An 18962-nucleotide genomic window follows, 5' to 3' on the forward strand; every position below is an offset into this window, starting at 1 on the left:
GTCTTATAAACTCTACTTATATACTATCTTCTGTCACTGTCACAATTAAACATTTACACAACTCCCCACAAGCTATTTGATTCTAAATCCGATTTCAATAAATTACATACAAATATTTGTTGTTCATTATAACTTGTTCGGAAAAATATATTAAGATAATAACATATTATTTAAAAAACACCCGTTAACGTTCATTATATATTTTTACAGTTTTCTTTAAAAAATATATATTACTAGTGCTGTAGCTGTATCATATACATCTCTTTGGTGTGACGATATATTAAATTTCAACTACGAGTAATATATATCAAGTAATCTATGGAGAAGATGTTTTATGATACCATGGCAACGGTTAAATTGTTATAAGATCGTTGTTTTCAAATTATTATTAGTTCTATATGCAATTTGTATGCTCTATTAACTTATATAAATAAATAAATTATAACAGGCGTATTAAGTATATGATTTTTTATGTATAACAGTTTATATTTTAAATTGTGTTGTTTTATATAGGACCTTTTTGATTTGAAAGTATTTGAAGAAATTTGCGAGTGTTGCTTATGTATGCAATTGTGACATTACAAATAACTGAATAAACTAATCTAACCTCTATTTAATCTAGAGATATATTCTGAAAAATATGTTATACTTTTTATAGTATAAATTAATCGTCGCATTTAAAATTGATCTAATTTAATATGTTTATGAGAGCAATAATTCGTTGAGATATACATTTATTTGGAGACATGGTAGTATTCTGCAGAAAATTTGTGCATGATTGAGAAAATCCTCTCACTTGTACCTAATTCGAAATGAAACGTGCTTCAGATCACTAATAGTGATGCAAAGGATGCGAGTCTTCAATGGTGTGCCACCCGAATTTTACAAATGAAGGTTTCTGAAGGAATGAAGAAGGCTGATGTTTCTTTCAAATCTGACAAAATCATTGCTGCCTGCTGATTTAGCCAATCATTTAAATTTTTATAGCTTATGACGTATTTGATTTATTTAAGGAAAAAATATACTTTTATTTAATTTCAAATTTAAAACTAAAATATAATATTTCAAGAACAAGAAGTACTGAATTTGATCCACTAAGGGAACAACGACTCTGCCATAGGTATGCCGAAAAAATATTGATAATTTTCAATTTTCATGGTTTCGTCTCTTTTATGACATCATGTTCTTATAAGATATCATGTAAATTAAGGATTTCAAGCAACCTAAGGAGCTTAGATTGGTTTTCCGAACTGAACAAATGATAAACAGTGAAGAGAAGTTAAGTTCGGTTTTCGATGTGGTCAAACTGTGGTATACTCAGTATTCCACAGTTTGACATATCTATAAAAATTTTGTTATATTATCGACATAGAAAATCGCTGAATAATTTAAGATATATCTCAAAGACATACTGACAGTATATTAAAATAATATTGGTAGAGTTTGGGACCCGAGATATTGTCTTGTCTCTATAAAATCAGTCTCAATTTGTGGGTCTACTGATTTATTTATAATTGTATGTAACCAAAAATCAGACTTCATTTCTTTTTTAAAAAGTTTTACTAAATTACCTAAGATATACACTACGGTACAACGTAAAACTTTGTTTGCTATTATAAGAACATCTGGACTGAAGTTATAGTCAAGTAATTAACAGTAAGAATGAGCAGAAAAGGGGGATACTGGCTATATGAATACAAACATTACCATTACTTTCTGGAGTTGGTTCAAGTGTCAATGATACTTGCTTCGAACACCCTGGTTGTGGGCTTGGAATGATGGAAATAGGCACTACAAATATAGTAAGACAGTTTTGAAATTAATGATAACAATTATTAACAGAAATATGAGTGACTCCTTCAATTTACCTTCTATATAATTTTGATTTTGATCTACTTCCGTTTGTACATGTTCTGGGCTCGTGATATTATTTTCACCATCACTAAATTGTTCATAAGTACTTAAAGGAAGGTTTAAATGTATCAAAAAATATCTCACGTGGTAACTATAATAAATCTGCTTCATGTTTAACCAACCAGTTTAGGATTTTAAAAGTTTTCTACTCATTTCTTAAGGATCGCTTGTTTAACGAAAACGGTGATGCATTTCCTTACTATCTGTGCATCCGGACACACAACACTTCCTAGAACCTATTAATAAAATAAAATAATAATTTAATCTATAAACGTTATAAAAAGTTGACCATACTGTTCTCTACATAGGGCATATTGATGGTGTGCTAAATAGACAAACCATAGAACGAAATGAACGAATCAGATTCCGTTGCGGCTCTTAGCATAGCGAATAAAACAAGAAATGTATTAAAGGGAGCGACATCTACATGTTGGACGTGGCGGTATATTTGGTCAAAACTTCCTATGTTAAATTTATATTTCTCTATGAGTATATTCGCAAAATATTACCAAAATATTACTCCGACCATTTCAATTTGGTAATATTAGGTACGTCTGTATTTTTATCCGGTAGTTTTCAGAACAATCTCTGTTAGTTCGTTGATTGAAACATATTGCCTTGTCTTATCTGTCGGACCAATAAACTAGTATTGTGGTCGAATAAAAGCCTTTTATTTAAACAAATACGGCCTTTTTATATTAATTACTAACATCAGAAGTGGGATTCTTATCCTGTCTAGTGTGGGTGGTTAAAATATAACAAATATTTCAAAAACTATAACATTTGTGCTGAGCTTGTAATAGTCAGTTAAATAAGAATTATTCTATTAACATAAGTGGTGACAGTGATAAAATAGCTTATGGACCATCCCCGTCAAAAATGGTAAAATCAGACTATGTAGGAACTTTGCTTGTCATCTAATCAGAACATCTGATGCTTCTAGTGCATAAGCTGTGCGGTCAAACATGATGTTAAAATTTGTTTGTCAAAAATCTAAACTACAACTTAGGGGTAAGTGATAACATTATAATTGTTGAGGCAAGTCAATCTATCAAATTCCTACTATTTTTACTATTTGTATGTCAAGCTATATATAACAGTACAGTTAAAGAATGTAATAGACCTTATTCTTGGGTTTGCTATAAATAATCTCCGAGTTAACTTGCCTATAATGCAACCACTCTCTGATATGGTGTCAATGCTCTGTAAGAAATACTTTTATTTATCGGTAAATAAAATACAAATATTCAACAAACATTATAATGCTCACTATCTTAACAATATACTAGGGGTTGCAACGGTGATTACTATAACAATCGTATATCAACTACATCAGCAAGATACTCTTCGAGAGACTCTAAGAATCTATATGATTTCCGGTCAAGGCATCGGTCTTTGTTTCCAAATAGTGTACATCTCAACAATCCCATCGCAGGAATGAGTCATCAGGTGCCGTCTATGTAATTGGTCAACAATTCCGATCTATATTTTCTTACAGTCCATCTCTTAGTGATTATGGAAAATTTCACTTGATTCATTTACTACAACGACCTACTTTAACGCACTGTATTAAGTATCATTGAATACGGACTATGTCTTTTTAATCTGAAGCGGCGATAGAAATAAAAAATTCTGGGAATATACGAATAGTTAATTTAAATCAAGTAAGAAAAGAATTTTAAGAAAGTTCAAAGCACCGTCGCGCCTTCTTCCTGTTCTGTCATCATTGTAAAGTCATCCGTTTGTACTCATCAATTGTTCTACTATAGAATAAAAGAAATCTCCGTTAATTCCCTATTCGTACTCTATTGTGTGATAACAAGACATAGCATTTCATTATAATGAATACTGTGGTGCAGAAATATCCACTAGCGGATAGAAAAACTACGTAAAATATGTCATTCGAGGGAAAAATGACGTCAGATCGACTGCTGCGTTGTCGATATGTTAAATTATTATTTACATACAGGTGGTAAGGTGGGGGATTTACAGATTTTCGGCTAGCTGCTTATTGAAATTATGTCATTTATCTTAAGTCTGCAATACGTTAACTTAATTCACAAACATACTAAATAAATTTTTCTGTTAATTAGATTTTGCAAATACTATAATTTCGTAATATAATGTAGTTTTAAGCAATATAAATATAGTTTTGCATAGTACTAGGATTTGTATTAAAAGTTTGAGCCTCGTTTTCTTCATTTTTCCGCTTTCTAACATTTAAACTTTTAGGGCGCTTCGATTTCATTTGGATTATTTGTCATATTTCACAGAAAAAAAAATAGGTTTAGTGCAACCAGCAGCAAAAATAATATAAATGAATAAATGGAACTAAAATTTATTAAGGCAAATAATCTAAATTTGCTTAAATTTTACGACTCCTGTGTGACTATAACTAAAATAAATTTAAAAATAATTTATTAATATTTTTCTGTGTATTTCGAGATTTTGATTCGGTCGTTCCATTTTGCCATCATCCCTCAAGTCGGAAAGAATCAAACAAATTACAAAATTTGAAGCATCTGTTGTTAATATGAATTATTTATCAAAGTTAGGATACATTAGAATTCTATCAGATGCTATAATTTTTTTACAGTTTTCAAAATATGTTTTTATTTTTTTAATATGAAATTAAGAGGTTTCACAATTTCATAGAAATTTAAAATAAATTTAGAATATAAAGAAGACCTATAGGTTTTCTTAAAATTCAATTTCATTTCTTGATATACTAAATCTACCATGGATTTCATATTCTTAGTTGGTCAGGAATTTTCGGCACTACCCCAATTGGAGAATTACATGGTGATATTCTAATATTCTCTAATCAAATAACTTTTAAATTTGAGTTTTGATTTCTTGTTTTTGGTTATAATAGCACCCATAGATTTAGTAATTTTGGGATTTTCAGAATTTATTTTTATATGATATTTTATTTTACAACTGAAAGTTAAAGGTTCATCCTTATCCAAAACTATGTCAAAACATATATACGTAAATATATAATTTTATTTTGTAAATCAAAATTTACATATTTTGTTAAAACTATGTTTCACGTAATTTGCTTCTTTGCATGTTTTGAATTCGATGAATATTTGGATGAGGAGATATGAAAGGAAATTTTTTGAAAACATGTTAAGAGATTTATGTTGTGAGAGTGTGTAACATAGGTTACATTTATTCCAAGTATATTAAATTTTTGTATTTCATTTTTACTATAAAAAGAATAATTCAAAATAAAGAAGCTCCCGAATCCACAAATTAATTTAATAGCGACTGATTACTTATATGAAAGATTGTAATGCAATCTGTGGATATTCGTTTACCATAAAGCTTTGGGGGTAAAAATTTGATCTAGCTCTATTGCAATTTTGTCGCTTTTATCAATATTTTCTTCATTAAAAGAATCGTGGGGACGAATTTTAATTTTAAAAGTTTAATAACAATTTTCGGAATTACACCTAATTTTATTGCACGTTCTACAATTAGGATATTTAAGTTTCCAGCGACAAACATGTTAATTAAACTAACTGCATTATCAAAATATTTCATATTATTTTACTAATATAATGTATTATTCACTTTTATTTAATAATAGAATTTGTACACCTATTGTATAAGACTTGCAGACGTTTCTTCGTCAGAATAACGATTTAGTTAAAACAATCAATATATCAGATCTGACAAAAGGCTTGCCGGTGATAACGCCAAGTTGTCGTTATTGTGGAATATTTGTAATTTTTCCTATATATGTAGGGAACGACACCTGCTCCATCTGTCTGACGGAGCCGTATCTACATTTCAAGAATATGCTCTGAATAGTTCCTTGTTTGTGAAATAGTCGCCACCGAAAGAATAAGTTCGAGTGACATACAATGAAGATTAGTTTTTAATTTATTGTTATATTTAGTTTGGTTATAATTTATATTAACAGAAGCAACCATACAATTATTATTATTGACCTACCATAAATTATGAATTATGGGTAATATAACACCTATACACTGGTGCACTTATACACACTAAACAAGTTCCTGTGGTTTGGTTCCCTGCGATCTTCTGATTTCCTGCGTGTTGTCCAATAGTTGTATAGCTTCCACGTTACTGTGATTATGCAACCGTATTACAAGGCGAAATCTTGGATCGCCTCGTATATCCATTTGATTTCGAGGTCATTGATAATTATTCGCAAAACTATAATATGTTTGGCGTATTACAAATATATGGCATTTGTCAAGCCCATATGTGCACACCATGAATCCAAATTGTCTTTATGATTTACTGTTAAACCAATTTCTATGATTTTAAGTCAAAAGAAGAGAATATTCCAATTAACCAATACAATGCTTTTTGACTAACATGAGGTTTTTAGTTTACCTACCATCTAGACGTATTTTGAGGTATTTAGCTGATTGTGCTTGAGGAATCAGGCATCTGTCAAGTGATTTAACTATGTTTTTGTCATTTTGCTTCCAGGCAACATTAACATGAACGGATTTGGAGCGATTAAGCCATATTTTTGAGAGATTGCTCGTTCATCTAAAACTCTAAATTTTTCAAAATATTACTATTCCAGAAGTCGACAGTAATTGGGCGGAGGCAATCTGTTCATTTTGTATATTAATCCCAAATGCCATACCCGGTCAAAAGCTTGTGAGACGTCCAGTAATATTGCGGGACAGTATTTCTTTTCTTCGAATGCCTTTTTAATTACCGCTGTTACTCTATGCGGTTGGTCCATTTTTGACTGGTGATTTCAAACTGCAAATTGGAAATATGGTATTTCTATAAATTACTTAATGCGTTTTAACATCGGCCTTATGAACAGGATTTGTATCTATTGCAGATTCTATGATTCTCGGTTGGAATACGTTATACGTTATTGCATTATAAGACTAAACGGGTCTCTGCTAGTAAATGTGTAGGATTGGGTTTGTTTGTTTTTTCCAGATTTGTCGCACCTAGTGCTAACAATACTGGAATGTGATCAAATGATACTTCGCAAAATCTCTCGATTTGTATTTGATTTGAAGAGATGCCTTTCGAAATGGAAAAGACCAGTAGGTCTAATAATTTTTACTGCCGCAGTAAGTGGGTTTGCGCCCAAAGTGATAATTACATGTAGTAATATTTATTGCTGCGAATAGTTCGTTGCGTTTTCCAGGTTTTATTAATCGTGAACCTCAGGCTGTATGTTTAACATTTTTTTATTTAGTTACTATATTGTTACTAGTCGTTTCCGTCTAATCTACAATTTGTCTTTTAATAACTTCAATCTAGGTATATAACTAGTAAAATAATGTTTATACATGTCACTGCTGAATTTTTTAATATATGCACATCACTATACAACGCTACACAAGATCAGATGGTTCGATTCTTTTCAGTCTGTGTCGTGTTCTGGTGGTATCCTATAGTTGCAGTATTTCAACATTCGTATGAGAATGGAATCGTTCCTTATGTCCCCTTGCAATTCTCTTGATTTCTTGATTGACTCTGGGTATCTGAAGGTCTCGATGTATGTAACAAGTCCTATAGTATTTGGGTGCACCCACAATATCTCTCAGAACTTTGTTCTGAAAATCTTATTTGATTTATGTTACTCTTTGCAGAACATCTCCATAATTGAATTCCCTATGTCCATATAGGTTTTAGTATTTGCTTATATAATAGCAATTTATTATATACAGTTAATTGTGATTTTCTTCCAATTAGCCAGTAGATTTTCCTATTTTTCAATTCCAGTTCGTTTCTTTTCTTCTTTACATGTTCATTATGAGATTCATTCAAAGATACTTAGCGTTGTTGCTATATGGAATGATAGCGATATTTAATCTTATTGGTGCTTGTACGGTCTGTTTATAGGTGAACTGCAGATGTACAAATTTACTTTCATTAATTCTTATTTGCCAAGCTTGTGTCCAATTATTTATATTGTCACTAGTCTGTTGTAATTTTCTTGGGGCTTGTTCAGTATTATCTTCGACAGCTATAATCGCAGTATCATCAGCAAATGTAGCCAACGTAATATTTTCGATTAGAGGTATATCACAAGTGTAGAGTAGATAAAGCATTGATACAAGTACACTTCCTTGTGGTACACCTGCTTTAGCTTCTTTTGTTTTATAGTAAGATTCTTCTTTTTTGACCCTGATCACTCTGGCTATAATGTATGATTTTAATAGTTCGGTGTGTTGTTTTGGTAGTATTTTCTGTAGTTTAAGCACAAGGCCTTCATGCCAAACCTTATCGAAGGCTTGTGTTACATCTAAAAATATAGCTAAGCATACTTTTTTACTTTCGTAGGCTTTTTCAATAAGATCTGTTATTCTGTGGAACTGGTCAATTGTTGAGTGCTTGTTAAAAACCCAAACTAGTGTGTTGGTATTAGGTTTTTTTTTCTATATTATCGATTTTATTCTTTTCAACAGGAGTTTTTCAAAAACCTTAGATATTACTGGCAGCAGTGATATAGGTCTATAGGCTCTTATTTCGTTTGGTGACCTTCCAGGTTTTGAGATCATTATAATTTCCTTCAATCTTCTAATGTCTGGGACCTGTTTTAATATAAACGCTGTATTGGTCCAGTTGGTGATTTTTATATTTCCCTTTCTTGGTAGTTTTTGCAGTAGTTCTCCTGTTATTAAATCGTAACCTGGTGATTTCCTGGGGTTAATGTCAGTTTCAATAACTTTGTTTAACTCTTTCGGCGTGACTAATTCAATCTTCGAATTTTCAGGTTCTATATCCGGCAAAATATGTTTAATATTAGTTTCGTTTGGTTTGAAGGTATTTTCTAGATATTCAGCGAATGCTTCTGCTTTTTGGTAATTGTCTCGTGCCTAAATTCCACATAGGTCTCTTATAGGCGAACCAAACCAAAATTTTCTTTGATCTTTTTATAGTTGGATGTTATGTTTCTTACTATGAAGAAATCATCTTGATCAGTCGGCTAATAAGTTGGTTTTCCAGTTGACATGTAACTACATCATAGTTCAGCAGCTGCTTTATGCCGTTCATTGTCTTTAGATGTTGTCATTCTGGATCCCCATCTAGTATTTTTTGCATTGAAATCACCTCCAATTATAAATATTTCTCCCTGGTTGCTTAGGACATTCGAATAACTTTCCTTTTCTTGACTGTATCTTGGAGGACAATATATTGCGGCTATTGTACCCTTGTATCTGCTTGATTTAATAGTTAATGTTGTTGCCTGATTTTCTGCTCTACTGAGCCAGGTTTCTTGATGGAGGGAAAATTTCTTTTTTTATTATTATTACACTTCCTTCTCTTGCGGTGTTAGCTGGATGTATGGTATGATAAAATGTATATCTAAATTTTATAAAGGACCCTTTTGTTAAATGGGTTTCTGATATTAGGCAAATATCTATTTTTTGCATATCTTTATAGGGTAGCGTGATGTTTCTGGATTCCATTAGCATTCGAAATTGCTATTCGGATATATTTTTTGCCATTTCGGATTTTTGGAGCCACAGGACTAACGTTTTTCATTTTTAGTTTTTTTATCCTTCCGGAAAAATATTAGATCATTTTTTCTTATTTGTCCAGCTTCCTTATTACATTAGGTAGCAATTCGTTGGTGGTTGCTTCATTTTCCTTTGTGTCTCTTTGGTTATTTTGACTGATACTTTAGGCATAAGTCATTTCACCATGAACGTTATTATATTTTTTCGGTTGTTTCTTTTCACTTATTGGTTCTTGAGATTTAACTTGAGTTATTCTATTTCTGCTCCCTTGTATCGTTTTAGCAACTACACATCCTCTATAACTTGCCGGATGCGCTTCATTGCAGATTGCACATTTCGGCTTAGCTTCTTTGGGTCACACTCTGTGGTGATGTGTTTACCTGAACAATTTACACATCTGGGTTGTATTCTTTCCGCAATTTTTCTTCATCTGTTTCTTATATAATTGGACTGCTTTTGTTGGCTTGGTGCTTTGTCCTTACCTTCAGAGTTTTGTTTATTTGGTTGTAGCTGGAGGGCATTTATTTGTTTTTGAATATTGCTTAATATAATTTCAAGTATCTCTGACTTTTCGTTAATCCACGCATTGTAGAGTGCCTGTTCGTTCTGGATTCTAGTTGTGTTCTCTACATTCAAAATTGCAATATGTGGTATCCTAATGTCGATATTTCCATTTTATCTATTTTTTGTGCAGTGTTGCTCTCAATATTTTTTTACGTATTGTTGAAATAATACTGTTATTTTTATATTTCAAATTATCCTACGCTGCATTTGTGGTCCAGATATTCAGTTTCGACTCTTAACGTTTTATGGCATTTTGCATTTATTTTCTACTGTATTGACCTTTTTTTCCGATGGCACTTTCACCTTTTCTATATATCCTAAAATCCCATCCAATAATATGTCTTGGGCTTAATTTTAAAAATAAATGTCTATAACATGAACATGATAAAGGAGGATTTAATAAATAATAAATGGAAATTAGAAAGAGAAAACTGGAACACTCTATGAACAAATTATTATTTGATGAAACTCAACCAGGGTGGCACAAAAAACACTAGAATAAACTGAATACGAAAAGTGTAGTGATTCTGAACATAGCGTTATTGGAAATGATGTGTTATGATGTTCTAACATCCCTAAGATTTGTTACATCAACATGTCGTCAAAATGTGGACAAATTGTACAATTTAAAAAAGTGGCAATTCCGTCTAGTTCCTTTACACTTTCCTTCAAATTTAAGAAAAAACATAACTGACCCTAAACGAAACGGTCTAAAATATCGCACTACTAAATCGAATTCTATGTACCATAGATATTTGGAACCATTCATGATTTTCTTGAATGGTACAAGTCTTCGTCGGTGTTTTTGGCCAAAATATTGAGAAAATATTAACAATAGAACTCGCTTTTATTCTATTATGTAATATATAGAGGAATAATAATAAAATTATGGATTTTTAAATACATTAGGATTGATAATCAGTTTCTCATAAACATATAAGTTGCATTTAATATATCTTAATATTAAATATGAAAATCCCTTGCAGATACTTCAGGTCATTTCTAAATCATTCTCTGAATAACAACAATCTAAATTCCCAAATTTAAATTAAAGTATGCTACCTACTTAAATATACATAAAAATACATATCTTAATCAATTTTGAGGCATAGTGGTATTTATTTTTCGTGTAGATACTCTAATATTCATCAATGATGCTGATGTTATAACAATACGATATTTAAGTTCAAAATAGCTATTTATTTAAAAAATATACGAAATACTAATACCTGCAAGACTAGATCTTCAAAAGTCTTTTGATTTATTTGTAATATAAATATTGTAAGATCAATATCGTATCAAAATGGTCCTGATAAAATAATTTGATTATGGCCAAAAGCATACCCTTAATCTAGTATTATTTTATCAACAACCTTATAAGACACTAATATTAATGATTTACTGAAATCCTTATTTGTAATTTTTATTAATTAGACCTCATAAATGAATTTGACAATACTGCGATAATTGAAATTACAATTACTGTTTAAATGTACTAGGTAAACTAATACATATTTATCTCAAAATATCTACGTTTCACTTATGAAAAATACAAAACAACAATATTACAATAATCATAATTTATTTAAATACAAAGAACTATAGGAGATTGTTATATTATTTGTGTTGCATCCACTTTATCGATTTTCTCTGGGCTATTCCTTAAGGATCTAAGTTATATGGACTAACTAAGATTGTGGTAACATTGGCCAATAACTGTAAATTAATCATCTTCTTTTAATTGAGGTAGATGCCCATATATTCACCTTGTGGGTTATATAACAGTATACATCCTGTATCTTTCAACTCATTTGCCCATGCTTCTACACTTATGGCGTCATTTTCATCTCTATTAGTTGAGGATTTAAAATCGTAAGCTGCTTTTATGTTTTGTAAATCTTTATAAGCCACTAAATCTATTCTTCTTATATTCGTAATATCCACATCATCTCTTACATCATCTATTATCGCATTAAATGGTATTTTAGCTGCTAACTTTGTTACAATTTATTCTCTATTTGTTTTCGAGGGCTGCAGCTGTTTAAGGTATTTTCATGCCCAAAATATGTTTTAGTGAATTCTACTTCATATTCTTCACCTTCGTTCTTATTTAATAGTAGCTAGGTAATGTGTATTTATCCTGTTCTTTCCTTGAACTTCCTTGAACACTGAAATATTATGCTATCACAATATAAAGAAACATAGCTTCTTCTCTCTTGACACGAGGTTGGGGCTTGCTCCATATCATTTTCCCATACATGAAATTCTTTAAAGGTATTGAATTTCAATAACTCTTCAACGTTTAAGTTATGGGATGACTGAGAAGCGAAGTAAGTGATTAGCAAGAAAAGTAAGTGATTCATTAGAAGATTCGCTTTCATTGTAGTATGCTCGCATAACTTACATGTGTACAGTGTTTTTGTTACTTTGGTATCTTCATTAATAGCAGGATGCTTTGTTTTGGATCCACGCTGTTTCAATCAATATTTGTTTGTTGCTATATTAATATTCACAAGTAAAACAATTATAAATGAATACACAGTTCAGATTTAATGCAGAGGAGGTATATAACTTCGTAGAGTTTTCAAAATAGAAAAGCTTCTTTTGTTCCATGTTCTGTCCTTCCATAGCAATTTGATTTGCCTATATAATTACTTAATTCTACTATTATAATATTAAACAAGGCAATATATAGAAAAAAATTAGTGTATACAATAATATAAACTAAATATTTCAATCAAAAATTAATAAACTATATTTCAATACAATTGTAAATTAAACTATCAAAATTATAAAAAAAGACTAAGTAATAATTTGATTACCAAAATTTTGCGTTTGCACTCGAAGAAGCGCACCTTTCCCCACTAAGAACACAAAGCGAAATGCACGTAACAGCCTTGGCGTGAAATTTAAATAAAAACATTTTTATCTGAAATAAATATATTAAATTAAATTCAATTAAACATACATATAAATATAATCTATAACAATAAATATAAATTTATAATGTAAATTTATCTACATTTATATAAATCTATCTAAAAATATAAATATAATATATGCTTGTCGTCTAATCAGAATAGAAGCTAGAAATAACTGAATTAGCGTAAAAATGCTGTATGGCGTGGTAAACTTCCTCATCTGATTCTTATAGTGCACAAGCTGTGCCGTCAATCATGATGTAATCAATTTTTTTGTCAAAAATCTAAACTACAAAATATGGGTAAGTGATAACATTATAATTGTTGAGGCAAGTCAATCTATCAAATTCCGGTACATTGTTACTATTTGAATGTCAAGCTATATATAATAGTACAGGCTATCGACGAACGTATTAAGCCAATCTTGCTCATGAACAAGATGAACCGTACTCTTTTGGAATTGCAGTTGGATGCTGAATAACTTTACCAAACTTTCTGGCGTTAAACAGTCTATGGGGTTAAAAATATTTCAACCCAAAAAAAAGTATAATAATAACAATAGATCGTTCTGCATGTACATCTTGAACACAATCTACAAAATTTTTGACTTGATTATGAACTGCAAAAGTAAGCATTGTGTTTTATTATTTAAAAAAAAGTTCGTTTTTCCAGCACAATTAAGCCACTCTATAGTTTACAAAATAACTTTTGTGAAGTTAATAGGAAATAAAGGTATTGTTGGAAGTGCGTTGCAAGAAAATTATAAGCCTAGGTATTAAACGCTTTCACGTTACCTCTATCTTTATATCTTATGGTGACATGCTATTATATCGAGAATGCATTATATATTTGTAGTTCTTGGGTGTAACTAAAATATTTATTTTAGGAAAGAAGAATATGAAGCACTTCTCTCCACACTGCGCATTAACTTGAAATATGAAGACAAGTATAAGGATGGAAAACCATTTAGTCGGATATGGTTACCTGCTGGTGGGCCTTTGCTTCAGATGTTTGCCGTTCATTTACCATCCCCAGTAACTGCTCTGAAATACAGAATGGAAATGTTATACGAAGGTCCACATGGTAATGAAACCGCTCTTGGTATGTGCCACCTGTATGGATTTTGAAAACGCGTTAAATTTTGGTATTTATTTGAACATGATAATGTGTAGTTTAAAACTCTAGGCTGATTCACTGTGAATGATTGGTATAAACTAAACAACAATTACCAATTTTCATTATTTTTTAAATATTTGCAAATGACTATATTTTTATATTTTGCTTTTTTTGTTTTTAGGTATTAAGAACTGTGATCCTATGATGATATGTGTCTAAAATGAATGGTACCCACTTCTCATAAAGGTTATTTCTACGATTTTGGTCCAGTTTTTTCCGGTAAAGTAGCCACCGGCATGAAGGCCGCTATCCTGGGACCTAACTATGTGGCCTCAATAAAGAGGATTTACACGAGAAGACAATTCAGGGGGCCATCCTCATGATTGGTCGTTATATAGAAACCATGGAAGATGTCCCATCTGGAAATATGGGACATCTTTGTTCAGTCTGGATCAATTTTTGGTTAGGCCCGATACTATCGCCACATTCACAAACATGCAGAACTTGAATGCCATGAAATTTGGCGTAACTCTCGTAGTACGTGTAGCTGTGGAACCCAAGAATCCAGCCGATTTACCCAAAGCTATAGAAGTTACGCAAATGTTCGCTTTTATTGTGTATTGTTTATTGTATCACTAAGGTCTGTGTCATTTGACTTCAGTTTTGAAACGTTTGGCTAAGTCTGATCTTATGGTACAATGTGTCATTGAATAATCTACCGAAAACATCATTGCTGATGCCAGCGAGCTCCACTTAGAAATATGTCTGAAGGCCTTGGAGGAGGATCATGATAGTATTCAAGTTACTTAATCCGACCCAGTAGTGCCCTTCGTGTTAGAACCGATTGTGTAGAATCGATTTGGTGGAGGTGTTTGGGCAATTAAAACACTGGATTCAACTGAGTCACTCTCTATTTATTTCGGCAAATATCTCGGTCAAAGTCCCAACACAGAATGAATCAAGATGGCTGGATCTTCATCATGCACCGTAGCGTTTATTATAATTTACAGGAAACTACTTTAATATCAACTATGCAACCATATATACATCGTCAGAGGACGTCAGATGTTGGCGCATCCACCCAATTATTTATATATCCAACATTCAATTCTCACAAGGCTTCTCTCCAGCTGCTCTTGGAACATTGTAGTTGGTGGTTTTGGTCTTTCTATAATGGAAACATAGTCTTTACTACATGTTCTATTAAAATGTCTTACCTTGATGATTTCTTCCTCCATCGTTTCATTTTATACCTTCCATGCGGTTTGTTTTATAACTTCTGTGAAGTCAATTTTATACTTTTTGGCTGAACTGCAGTTAATACCTTCGTTGAGGTTCAACTGCTAGACTCCATTTTAACTTCTCTGAATGGCCTGGTGCATTATGTGGTTCTTCTGCTATTTTTCTAACGTACCTTATAATTTATATCCTTTTGAATTTGATATTTAGAAATTTACTTCCAACAATAATCTAAACTATATACTTGAAATAATTACTTTGCCAATTTTCACATTGTTTAGTAACTTTGCACCTTTATATTCTCAAGTTCTACTTCGATACCCAAAACCGTATTTCTTGTTTCGTTTTTTTGTTTTCCAACTAAATATTAATTTAGTTACATTTACTGCAATATTTTATATCATTTTGAAACTTTATAACCAATAAAAATATTCAACAACTACAATATTATCCTTTTCAATGTTCACCTCAACTGAACAATCAAACTCATGTTTGCTGTATGTTTATTATTTACTTTACCCAACTATAAACTGTTTATACTTGTAACAGTTACAACTGTAATTGTTGTTCTGCAAACCTTTGCTGTTATTTACTTTCACACTATTCTTATTCATGTATGTTATTACTTGATTTCTATATACTTTGATCATTTATTGTCTGATTTCATATGGCTACTATTCTTCATCACTATGTTCTTAATAGATTTATTTTATATTCCATGTATTTATTAAAACATATATATATATATATATATATATATATATATATATATATATATATATATATATATATATATATATAAACATTCTTGTATTTGCGTTTAAAAGTTTATTTATTCTCTGACTAGTTGCTGCCTTTTAACAAAAGTTTTGTAAGTTATTGTTATATTGCCTTCATTTCAATCATAAATGTTACAGAATCATATTGAATGTACGTATAAATAGAGAATGTATGTATATACTGCAACTTTTGAATTTACAATTTCAAAATTTTAACTTATGTCCCTAGTATAAGCGTTTAACTATGATAATAAACTATACAATTACTGTATTTTCAATATCAATAATATTACCTTCAAGATTATTATGGAATTAGACTACCATTTTGATTTTCTTCTCCCAAAGTATTTTAAGTTTGTTGAACTAAACTATCCATTTGAAGCCTTTGTTTGTATTCATTTATTCAAACTATTCACCTTGAACTCAAATTCACAATTTCTCAACTTAAAAATTTTGTCACGAATTATATTACAACAGTACAATGTAGTCTGAAAATTTTATAATCTTGCATTTTATAACATTTCTTTCTTCTGAGGGTTAAAAATCTGTTCTTTGAACGTTTATTTTAAAATTCTGAATGTATTATACTAATTAAAATGTATTGATATTACCCAAAAATTGATAGTGTTTATAGGAAATATTATCATTATGCTACCATTGAGCTTCTATTAATTAAATTTAAACAAAATTAAATTTACATTTAACTTGAAATACACCATTATTATTTAACCTTTATACTATAACTTTATTACCTAATTTTGCCGAAATTATTTAGCGACTGATTTAACGAATTATGTTTGTTTTTAAATTGAATCGTCATAATTGGTATGTTTGTTGATTGCAAATTATTTAAATCTTGTTTGAAATTAATAAAGTTTATTCTTTCTAATTTTGACATGGAATTAATTTTTATAATAATAATAATTTTGCCTGATTTAATTACAATGGTTACTTTACCCCTATCTGCATCTTATAAAGTTTACTGTGGATTAATTTGTGTTTTCCATGATATCTTCAAAATATTCTTCCAATTGGTCTGATTATGTGTGAACGCTGTTGGTACCTTCTTTTTTTGTGTCCATGTAAAATGCCAATGGGTTATTTCCTGACCTCTATCTTCTATCTCTATCTATTAATATAGATATAATACTCGAAACACAATACTAATTAGCTTTAATCCAAACTAATGTGGATTTACTACTTATACTACCAAACCAATGATTTCTAGTATTCTCTCACCTTACTAATTTTGTGTACATTAATAGGATGTCTATCTTACTTGCATCAATTTTGTGTACTGGTAATACATAACGGTTGTGCTTGCTACTGACTTGCTTCTAAAACCTGGCCCTTGTTGACGTCTTTTACTGACTACATGATTGACTTTGTAACTATTTGATTTAGTTTCGGAACAGCCTGTTTGTTTATGTCCACATTGTGGTGGAACGTTTGTTGAGTTTTTGCTTATGTATGTTAGCTTGTGTGTTGACATTCGAAATATTGACAACATGTGTAATTCTAGAGGTTTTGTTTACTATTTTTGTTACTGTTTGGTAACTACTTGATTTTTATGATTACTACTTTTATTGTGCTTGGCTGTTTGATGACATCTACCATATTGGCAGCATGTATATTTATTGAGGTTTTGTTTACTAATTTGATACTGCTTAATTACTACTTTCATCACTACTTTAATATAAATCTTATTGGCCGTATTTTTACTGAAATTTTGTTAATAGTTCTTCATCTTGATGGCTCGTTTGTTGACAGCCACTTTGCTAGCGGCTTGTCTACTATTCTTCATAATCTTGATAGCTCGTTTGTTGACCTTTACTTTATTACATACATTTTGGTGTATTCCTTATAGACGCTTATTTATTAACATGGCAACATGTTTGAGGCCAGTTGTGTAGCTGGCGATAGCTACTGGATCCCCCCTAATGATGACAGTCTGATTGTAGACGTCCATTAGGTTGGCATGGCTGTTGCTGCTGTTCTCGATGTTAACTATCTTGTCGACCTGCAAGCTAATACTCACTTTAATAATGCCCTGATTTTAAATGTCTACTTGATTGTTGTTCATCTTGTTGGTATACCCCACATAGTTATGTACCTGCTGCAAGCTTTCTCGCTGTGTCACCGTGCTTGGTGATTCTGTAGTGGTCTCTTGGATGGGCAGCTGGTCTGCGATGGCTCTAAAAGTTTGGAGGTTCGTACTGCGTGGCCCATGTTTAATGGATTGCCCAGTGTGGCCCCCAGGTTGGTGGGACCCTCATTGTGGACTTTCCAGGTTGATGGAACGCTCATTGTGGCCCATTCAGGTTGACGGCCAGCTCCTTGTGGACACCCAAGGATTGATGATTAGCTCGTTGTGAGCCACCCAGGTTGGTGAGCAGCTCGTTGTTGACCTTATAAGTTGAAGGAACGCTCGTTGTCGCCTCCAGGTTGGTGGATAGTTCGCTGTGGATTTCTCGGGTTGACGTCACACCTGTTGTGCGACCTACAGGTAGGCGGCAAGCAGGTTGCAGGGCCCTTGAATAGCCTGCACGGTGATTGCGGACCCCAGGTAGATGGCACGCTGGTTGTACGCCCGTCAGGTAGGAGGCATGCATGTTGCGGGCCCCTCGAAGAGGCTGCATGCTGACTGCAGACCTCAGGTAGACGGCACGCTGGTCGCATGGCCGTCAGGTAGGTAGCATGCACGTTGTGGATACTTGGATTGGTGGTATGTATGTAGCGAACTCTCCAAATTGGTTGGCTTCTTGTATGGGTTCACCAAATGGCCGGCAGACGTGTTGTGGTCCACCAGGCTGGCGGAACGGGACCCTTCAAATAGGCGGCTGGCGTGTTGCGGCCCCTAGGTTGGCGAGGCTCATGGCGTCGATCGAAAAAAACAGATAGGTAAGAAAAAATATAATTTTCAAATTTATCTACTCCCTGTAATA

General features: G+C 31.8%; 1 pseudogene; it reads left to right on the forward strand.

Moving 5' to 3' along the window:
- The first annotated feature begins 3755 nt into the window (after positions 1-3755).
- On the forward strand, positions 3756-14851 carry LOC143205739 (translation elongation factor 2-like; annotated as a pseudogene).
- Positions 14852-18962: the final 4111 nt, after the last annotated feature.

This window comes from Rhynchophorus ferrugineus, unplaced genomic scaffold (genome assembly GCF_030347505.1).
Source record: "Rhynchophorus ferrugineus isolate W39M unplaced genomic scaffold, kcgeb_rfMv2 rfM14, whole genome shotgun sequence".
Taxonomy (NCBI): domain Eukaryota; kingdom Metazoa; phylum Arthropoda; class Insecta; order Coleoptera; family Curculionidae; genus Rhynchophorus; species Rhynchophorus ferrugineus.